The 9,326-nt window shown below is 49.8% G+C and overlaps 1 long non-coding RNA gene across 1 annotated transcript; it reads right to left on the bottom strand.

Annotated features, from left to right (window-relative positions):
* Positions 1–2,133: 2,133 nt before the first annotated feature.
* On the bottom strand, positions 2,134–4,550 carry LOC123579730. Its single transcript, XR_006702923.1, has 2 exons — positions 4,432–4,550; positions 2,134–2,872 (listed from the first exon to the last, which is right to left on the bottom strand). It is a non-coding gene; the product is annotated as an uncharacterized LOC123579730 (long non-coding RNA).
* Positions 4,551–9,326: the final 4,776 nt, after the last annotated feature.

Raw genomic sequence — 9,326 nt, forward strand, 5'->3', positions numbered from 1 at the left:
CTTATTTCACTTAGCATAACACTCTCCAGTTCCATCCACGTTGCCACAAAGGGCCATATTTCATTCTTTCTCATTGCCACGTTGGGTATCTACTTTTTAGAAGGTGACTATTCAAATCTTCTGTCCATTTAAACTAACTCTTTTTTTCCCTAAATTTTTGTTTGTTTATTTATTTATTTATTTATTTATTTATTTATTTATTTATTTTGAGAGAGAGAGAGAGAGAGAGAGTGAAAGAGAAGAACAGAGAGAGAGAATCCCAGGCAGGCTCCACGCTGCCAGTGCGGAGCCTGACATGGGGCTCGAAATCACAGACTGTGAGATAGTGACCTGAGCAGAAACCAAGAGTCAGATGCTTAACTGACTGAGTCACCCAGGCACCCCTCAAATAATTCTATCTTTTTGATTCATTTGTGGGAGTTCTTGGTATGTTCTTGACACAAGTCCTTTGTAAGATATTTGTACTGAGAATTTTATCTCTCATCATTTTGTTATGACAAAATGTAGATAAGTGGGAGCCCTTCAGGCTGGCCCCTCTATCCTTTCCTTTGAGTATGCCCTTGTTTTCTGACTTAGCAGGAGGTTCCAGGCTCATTTTATTCTTTCTTTTTTTAAAAATATTTATTTTTGAGAGAGAGACAGACAGAGCATGAGCAGGGGAGGGGCAGAGAGAGAGGGAGACACAGGATCCGAAGTAGGCTCCAGGCTCCAAGCTGTCAGCATAGACCCCGACGTGGGGCTCAAACTCACAGACCGGGAGATCATGACCTGAGCCAAAGCCAGACACTTAACTGAGTGAGCCACTCAGGTGCCCCTCATTTTATTCTTTCCTTGCACCAAATCTGGAATCAGCCATTCTCCAAGGATCCTTGGTTCTTTTTAGTGAGAAGTGATGTATTTTTTTTTATTTTATGGTTTTGACATCTGGAGGTAGCTGTTACATTCTTATGAGTAGACATATTATGCTTTAATCAAGTGTTTCCATTTCAAAGCATGGTGAGTTTTATAGAACATCTGCTTCACCTAATGCTGACGCAATAGTTTATATGAAGGCTTATTCTATGTGAGCTGCCTTGTTTTGCAGCTCCCATAGAATTGGACTCCTTTAGAAATTGAACTTTAGAAATAAAAGGAAATACTGCAGGTGGGAAGGTAACAATTCCACCACCACTTTGGAAAATGGTTTGGCAGTGTCTTATAAAGATAAATATATACCTACCCACTGACCCAGAAAGCTGACTCTTGAGTATTTGCCCAAGATGTGAAAACATTTGTTCCAGAAAAGACTTCCACAGAATGTTCCTCGTATGTAGGGCTGTTCTTGTAGCCAACAGTGGAAACAGTGCAGATGCCCATCAGCAGTATAATGGAAAGACAAATTATGGCATATTCACACAATGGATTATTACTCTACAATAAAAAGAACGAGTTCCTGAATGAGTGCCGACTGTGATTCTATTTAGATGGAACTCTAGAAAAAATAAAACTGGTCCCTAGTGACAGACAATAGAAGAGTCACTGCCTCTTAGAGGAGAGGCACAAGGGAATTTTCTAGGGTGGTGAAAATGTTCCTTATCTCAATGGAGGTATGGATTACACGGTGCGTATCTGTTTGTCAAAATGGTACAGTTAAGATTTATGCATCCAGTATATATAAAATGTCTAAATATATGTGAGTGTGTGTGTGTGTGTGTGTGTGTGCATGTGATTCATGTCTCTGGGTTTAAAAAGAAATAAAAAGGAAGGAAGGAAATACTAATTGCCTGGCAAAGGCTTAGAGTTAGCTGAGTAGATCGCATTAATTTAACTTCAGGGGAACACTTGGTGAAGAGGGGGGCGGGCAGGAGATCTCTGCAGTGTTGCTGGACTCCAGTACGCTGCTGTCTAGGAGCTCTGCCTTCCGGTTTTGTGCTTTTAAGGATTTATTGGCCTTTTAATAACCGCCCTGTAGTTCCCCTAGGCTTCACCAGGTGGCAGTGCTGCACCAGTCATCTGAGTGCCCAGGAGGGGTCCCTAGAAATCCCAGTGCTCTCTGGAGCCGCTAAAGAGAACTGGTTTCCTTACGTCATCATCATAATCCACTTTTGAATAGATGGCATGAGTCACCTCGGTCGCCTATTCACTTCACCAACCTTGGCTGAAAACGACTTTTATCTTTTTCCAAAAATTAGCATCTAGGGTGCAAATGTGCCACCACAGCAGGTATTCAAGAGAATGTGCTTAGGACCCTGTTGAAAGCTAGGCTGGAGAAGAGTTCCCCAAATACTGAAATGTCATCTCCCAGAGTGGCTGACTTGTGGCATAGTCCCCTTGGAGGAGTTTGGAGAAGTCTAAATGATTTCCCTCCGACGGTTCCCCTTTCACGGAGCCATGCCACGATGACTTTCGATGTATTAATGAGCCCCAGGTTCCGATGATAATGACCAACATTTGTTGAACATTTGCCACGTGGCAGGAACGACTTCAAGTGCTGAATATTCATCACATCACCTCCTCTTTAGGAGGGAGGGGCTATGAATACACCAAGTTTCCAAGCGAAGAAACGGATTAAAAGGGGTTCTGTGATGTCCCAGTGCAAGTAAATATGAAGCTGGGAGCCCCTGGCAATGGGACTCCAGGGTTACAAGCAAGGCAAGGGGACCTGGGACTCTCCTGGTCTAGCGGCCGAGTAAAACCATAGGAGACGTGTTTGGGTTGACATTTCCAGGATGGTAGTTTGCTTTTCATGTCTTCATAACTCCGGAGTGACTTCACCGGTTCAGCGTTTGTCGGTCTTAGTACATCCCATGGATTTTGCTGACATTTGATCCGGGACGTCCAGCTTGTCTGCTTCAAAAGAAAATAAGATGGCTTGTCTCTTTAGAAGCCTTGTCTGCAGAGAAACAACAAGAAAAAGGATTCTATTTTCTTGTCATTGTCTAGCACATCTTTGTACCCTGATCCCTACAATAGCTCCTACTAATTTAGGTTTGCTCCTTTTTTATTTTTAAGCGAACGGAGTTGCAGAAATATTCCTCCGTTCAGCCGTGCTCCCAGCATGGTGGTGGACGTCTAACAGGTGCTTAGTGAAGGTTTGTGGACTGAATGGTCTTTTGAACTCTTGGAAAAATGCACCTGAAATTATTTTTTGGTTCCAATTTCAGTTTGCCTCATTATGTGGCATATCCTGTTCTCATATCCTGTTCTCTGTTGGGCTAATTGTTTTGGAAAGATGCACTTTCCCCAGGGACAACTTCAAGTCACATTCAGAATCTTTGGTTTGAGTTTTTGGAAGCACACCTTTATCCAAGGTTTCTTATAAGGATTCCAAATTATAGCTCTTTGTTTCAGCCTTACACACACACACACACACACACACACACACACACACACGTTTTAAATATTTTGTTCCTTTTTTTAAAAAACATACTTATTTCTAGAAGAGTGCAAGTAGGGGAGGGGCAGAGAGAGAGGGGGACTGAGGATCCCAAGCAGGCTCTGAGCTGACAACAACGAGCCCAATGTGGGGCTCGAATTCATGAACTGCGAGATCATGACCTAAGCTGAAGTCAGATGCTCAACCGATTGAGCCACCCCGGGGCCCCTTCATTCCTTTTCAATACACCCATTTACTCAGCTTGGGACAGGCTGCTTCTAACTGACACCTGTGGGCACTCTGTACTCCTGCAGCTTGGACAGGACAGGGAACCCACACACTGGCTTGTCACCCAGTCCCCCATTGGGTCAGGTCTGGAAAGTTGTTACCATAGAAACAAGCAGAGGTCTCAGGATAGGGGAGGAGATCATGACCTGTGGTGGGGAGATGGCTCTGACCCCAGCTTGTTGGATGGAAAGAGGAAGGCATTATGGGAAGTGCTCTGGAGAAGGTGCTGAGGGAGTCTTTGGACCCCCCAAATAGAGGCTCTGTGTTGCCGTTCCTTCTGTGCATAGAGGTGAAACCTGAGACCCCTTGCCTAAAAATGCTTAACACAGGGAAACACAGGAGGCTTAACCACAGAGAACCACAAGAGGGCACTTGGGTCATGGCATGGCATGTCCCGTGGCAGAGAGATACATGCATGACAGAAGGGCATGTTGGGGCCGAGACATCTTCAGGGTGGCTGTGTCTGGGGATAGAAGGGTGTGGCGCTGGAGATAACAGTTGGTTGTGAGAGGGTTGCATGTGAAGACGCGGGAGAACCCCTGGTCCATCTGGTGGCTGTATTTAGCTAGGATAGTCTAGGTTATGTTTCAGGAAGAGATTAACTACAGCTCTCAGTGCCTCGTCTCTGTGTCTCTGCCAAGCGGCCCAGGGATCCAGGCTGATGGACGTCCCACCATCTTGTAACCTCGCCATCCCGCTGTGCGGCTTCAGCATCCCCATGCAAGGGGAGCAGAGAGTTGTGGGACCTCACACGTGCTCTGCTGTGCTTTGGCCAGGGGCTAACTCACCTCACCTCTGCTTCCGGCCTGTCCACCAGGATCCATCGCATGGCTCCAACCCCACCACAAGGGAGGCTGGGAAAGGCAGTCTTCCTCCACCTCGGGGAGAGGAGGCTGAACTGGGGCCGGGTGAACACGGAACACTGTCTCTGTCATAGCATTTAACAAACACTGGGGGGGGGGCAGAACTTTATTAGGGGGCACAAGTAGCCCTGAGGTGTTTTAAGTGGGGGAGCGTTGTGATCCAGTGGGGCCATCTGTGGGCCGCTGTTCTAGGCGGTGCTGCTCTGGGAAGGCCGTCCCTGGCCTTCGGCTGACACGGAGGTGCAGAGGCCCGGGGCTGCTCCACGATGCGGCCGTGCTGCTGAATCTCAAGGATTTTCCGCCAGAGGGGATGCCAGCTGTGCCCACCCACCGACCTGAAGCAGAAACCGTCTCTCCCCGAAAGTTTCCAGGGTGCTCCCAGCTGCCTGACGTCTCCCCAGGAAGAGCTGCTTGAGCCTCCCTATCAGAGCTTCGGTGTGGAGAAGTGTGGAGTCCTTGAGCCGACCCTGGAGCGTCTGCCTCCAGCGTGCATGCCCGGATCCTGCTCCTTCCGGGGGGCTCCCAACAAACTAGAGTTGGGGCCTCCTTCCTGCTGCCCCGCTCGGCCTTCCTGCCCTTGACCTCCCGCTGCCTGCTGACACTTGCAGCCCCCTGTCGGGTGCCTTGGTATCTGCACTCACCTAAGCCCTGCTTTGCTCAGCCTGCTGCCTCCCCTTGGTGCCAAACTTTGGTCCACGCGCCGGTGGGCCACGGGCCACCTCGTTGCTTCACACTGACCTTGGATTAAGTGTGTACCTGGACCCCACGCTTCCTGCCCGGTCCCTGGTTTAGCCTAGGTCCTTGGTTCCAGCTTATTCCCTCCTGGGGAATCCCATCCTGCTGACACCCACGATCCCCATGTATCACAGTTTTAAAGGGACCAACCTGCATCCGGGCCCAGCGCCTTCTTCACCCAGGTGTTCTCCTGGCCTGGCCATCGAGGGGAGTCTGTTTCCTCAGATGGCAGTAATTTATCCCATGGGACACCCTGCTGGGATGTCCCAACGCCTTCCACCAACGCCTTGATGTTCTCAGTCTCTTGGGTTTCATCCTCTGACTCTCTGTTTATATTTTCTTCAGTACCATGTACCTTGGTCTGAGAATACTTTCACTCCTGGGGCGTCTGGGTGGCTCAGTCGGTGAAGTGTCCGACTCTCGATCTCGGCTCAAGTCATGATCTCTCAGCTTGGGACATCAAGCCCCACGTCGGGCTGTGTACTTGCAGCTTAGAGCCTTCTTGGGATTCTCTCTCTCTCTGCACTTCCCCCGCTTGTGTGAGCGCTCTCTCTCTCACACACTCTCTCTCTGAATAAATAGATCATCTCAATTTTAAAAGAAAGAATACTTTCCCCACTTTGGGACTTTTGGGTTCCCCACTGTAGAACGTGTACATGTATGGGGCAGGTAGATGTAATACGTTTCTCCACAGGTTAAAGGAAAAGAGCCACACTTTCTGAACTGCGTGCTCTGTGAAAAAAAAAAAAAAAGCCATCTGTAGTCAAATGTCCTTGAAATACTCAGGGGGCAGTGAAGGCTGGATCTACCCAGTGTCTCACTTCCCTTCTCCCTAAGCCACAGAACCCTGGCTTTATTCCAGCAGATTGCCCAGCCCAAAGAGCATGTTTCCCAATCTCCCTGTAGCTACGTGTGGCCTTATGATCAAGCTCTGGGCGATGAAATGTACACTCAAGGTCTGGAAGTGACTTCTAGGAAGGCTGCTTAGAGGAAGGTGGTGCCTCATCCAGAAGGGATATCAACCCGTCCAGGCCATCCCCCAGCCTGGAATGTGAATGCGATGGCTGGACCTCCAGCCGCCATCTGTACCATGAAGCAATCCCAAGGGTAGGAGTAAACAAAACAGAGAAGGAGCCTGTGTTATTGTTGCTTCTTGGAACCGCCGGGTGAGCCCTGAATGGCCAACCTCCAGTCTTCTTTCATGCGAGAATGCCTACTGTCATTTTAGATTTTCTTTTTTTTTTTTTTTTTTTTATTATTTTTTAAATTTTTTTTTTTTCAACGTTTATTTATTTTTGGGACAGAGAGAGACAGAGCATGAATGGGGGAGGGGCAGAGAGAGAGGGAGACACAGAATCGGAAACAGGCTCCAGGCTCCGAGCCATCAGCCCAGAGCCTGACGCGGGGCTCGAACTCACGGACCGCGAGATCGTGACCTGGCTGAAGTCGGACGCCCAACCGACTGCGCCACCCAGGCGCCCCTAGATTTTCTGAATATTCAACAGAATCTAATCCTAACAGATACACCTGACATAGGAAAAAAAGAAAGAAAACAAAACAAAACACCTCCGTCTGGGGGAGTCAGAGTTCACATCAGCACATTAAAGACAGTGAGAAGCTTTACAATAAAAAAAACCTATCGGAGGCAAAATTCCAATGATGTCCCCTGAAGATTCTTGTCCCTTGGTTATTCAAATACTGTTCTGTGATGTGATGGGGCTTTGCAGATGTAATTAGGGTTACCAATCAGCTGGCTCTCAAGGAGGCAATCCAGGAACATCCAGGTGGGCCCCACTGGGTCCCTAATCACAGTCTAGGAAGCAGACGAGTCGGCCAGAGAGCAGGGAGATAAGGTGGAAGAGGCAAGAGAAAAACAACAGAGAAGTCAGAGGGATTTCAAGTGTGAGAAGGATCGGACGCACCGTTGCTGGTTGAGGGGCGGAGGGGCCCACATACAGGGAGCTGAGAGCAGCTTCGAGGAGCAGAGGGCGGCCCCGGCTGACAGCCAGCACGGCAACGGCGACCCCAGGTAAAGGCACTGCTCCAATCGTCCGATTATGTCATCATTATTTTCACATGTTTGTTTATCTTTGGGAGAGGGAGAGAGGGAGCAAGCAAGTGCTCACAGGAGGGGCAGAGAGAGGAGGAGGCGGAGGATCCAAAGCAGAGCTTTGGCTTTGTTCTCAGTCTCAGAGACACTGACGGCACAGAACCCGGAGGGGGCTCCAGCTCACGGAACAGTGAGATAGGACCTGAGCTGAAGTTGGGCGCCCAACCGACCGAGCCACCCAGGCACCCCTTATTGTGTTGATGTTGAAGCCCTTCCCTCACCGTCCTCTACGTTGGAAGAACCAACTGAAGCAAGGCGGGGACCTCACTGCTCTGGTCACTTGTCTGTTTTCCTGCTGGCACGTTAGCCCATCCCCAAGAGCTCTCTTGTGGCCCCGCTGGGGACCCAGGCAACCCCGGAGGCTGCCCGGACCTTGTCGGGGGGCTCTCTACATCTCCAAACATTCTGGGGACAGGTGTGTGTCCCCAAATCCCAGCTACTCGCAACTAACTGAAAGCTTCCCCAAAGCTTCTGGGGACTTTCTGGGGCCCAGGCTCCTCCCTGTGACCCACTCCTTCTGCCCCTCATACCCCGAGAATAGCTGAGGGACCCAGCTCTCTCCCTACACCTCCTTCTCACGTATCGCTCCCAGACCTGTACTGATCTGGTCCCCCAAGCCTGGCACAGAGGGACGTGCCTATGGTGCATGGGAAAGGTGGGGTTGGAGATGGCCACAGGCAGGAGTGGAATCCTGACACCCTACTCCATGCCCCCGCAGGAAACTTCAGGAGTGCGTGAGGTGGGGGTGCCCCTGCCCTTCAGGATAAGGGCTGCTCTCCTGGAGCGGGGCTAGGTCTGCCCATGGCAGTGGCTCTCAGTCCACCTGGCCCATCAGAACCCGTGGGGAGCTCACGAAACCTGCATATACCTGAAACCTGGCCCTGGAGAGTCACATTTAGGGGGGTGCAACAGGTGATTTCGGTGGGCAGCCAGATCAAGGCTCCCTTCAACTGCTAGCTGTGTGCAAGGCCTTTATGTCTGCTCTCTCCCTGTTCTTCTTGCTTGAGCAGCAAGTTTTGTGCTCAGATGACAGCTCCCTTACAGCCCACCAGAAACCTGTTTTCCAAACTGAAGTTTTGGGGACTTGCATCTTAACGGGAAAAGAAAGTCTCCTGTGGGAATGAAGAGTTTTGCCGTTGTCCCTGTTCCTCAAAGGCTGGCTCTTCTTGGGGCGCCTGGGTAGCTCAGTCGGTTGGTTAAGCGTCCGACTTTGGCTCAGGTCACGATCTCGCGGTCTGTGAGTTCGAGCCCCGCGTCGGGCTCTGTGCTGACAGCTCAGAGCCTGGAGCCTGATTCGGATTCTGTGTCTCCCTCTCTCTCTGCTCCTCCCCTGTTCATGCTCTATCTCTCTCTGTCTCAAAAATAAATAAACATTAGAAAAAAAAAATTTTTTTAAGCTGGCTTTTCTTTGGGTAAGGGTTTGTGGTTCAGAAGCCCCTCCCACAGTTTGATGATGCCTCCTTACATCTTAGGGACACAGACTGGTGTATAATTCACACCTCCCCCCCGCCCTCTGGGGAGTGTGTATATTTAACGTTTTTGTGTATCTGTGATTCAGTTAACAGTACTTGTGCATCGGATAAAGGCATTGCATGACACTTATCACTACAAGCCTCTCATTTTGGATTTGGCCTTCTCTAATGAAATGGGGCTGAGGGCAGTGTTCTTACCATAGGTCACCCAGGGAGCAAAGACCTTTCCTTTCAAAGAGACCCAGAAAAGCAACTGTCCATTTGCTTCCTTCATACAACACCCTGCCTCCTGGGAGAATACTTTTGAGGGGCTGGCTGTGGGGATGCAGGTGTGCCTGTGACCTCTGGGTGTCAAGGTGTTCCTACGTCCTCTCCCACGGCCTAGGGGGACCCTGGACACATTTTGCCCCATCCTCGGACTGGGTGCATGAGACAGGGAACCAGAGCCCCTCTGTTTGGAACAGAGCCCTGGGAGGGCTGGTCTAGACTCCTTCAGTGGCTGT

The sequence above is a fragment of the Leopardus geoffroyi genome, chromosome A3, assembly GCF_018350155.1.
Source record: "Leopardus geoffroyi isolate Oge1 chromosome A3, O.geoffroyi_Oge1_pat1.0, whole genome shotgun sequence".
NCBI classification, from domain to species: Eukaryota; Metazoa; Chordata; class Mammalia; order Carnivora; family Felidae; genus Leopardus; species Leopardus geoffroyi.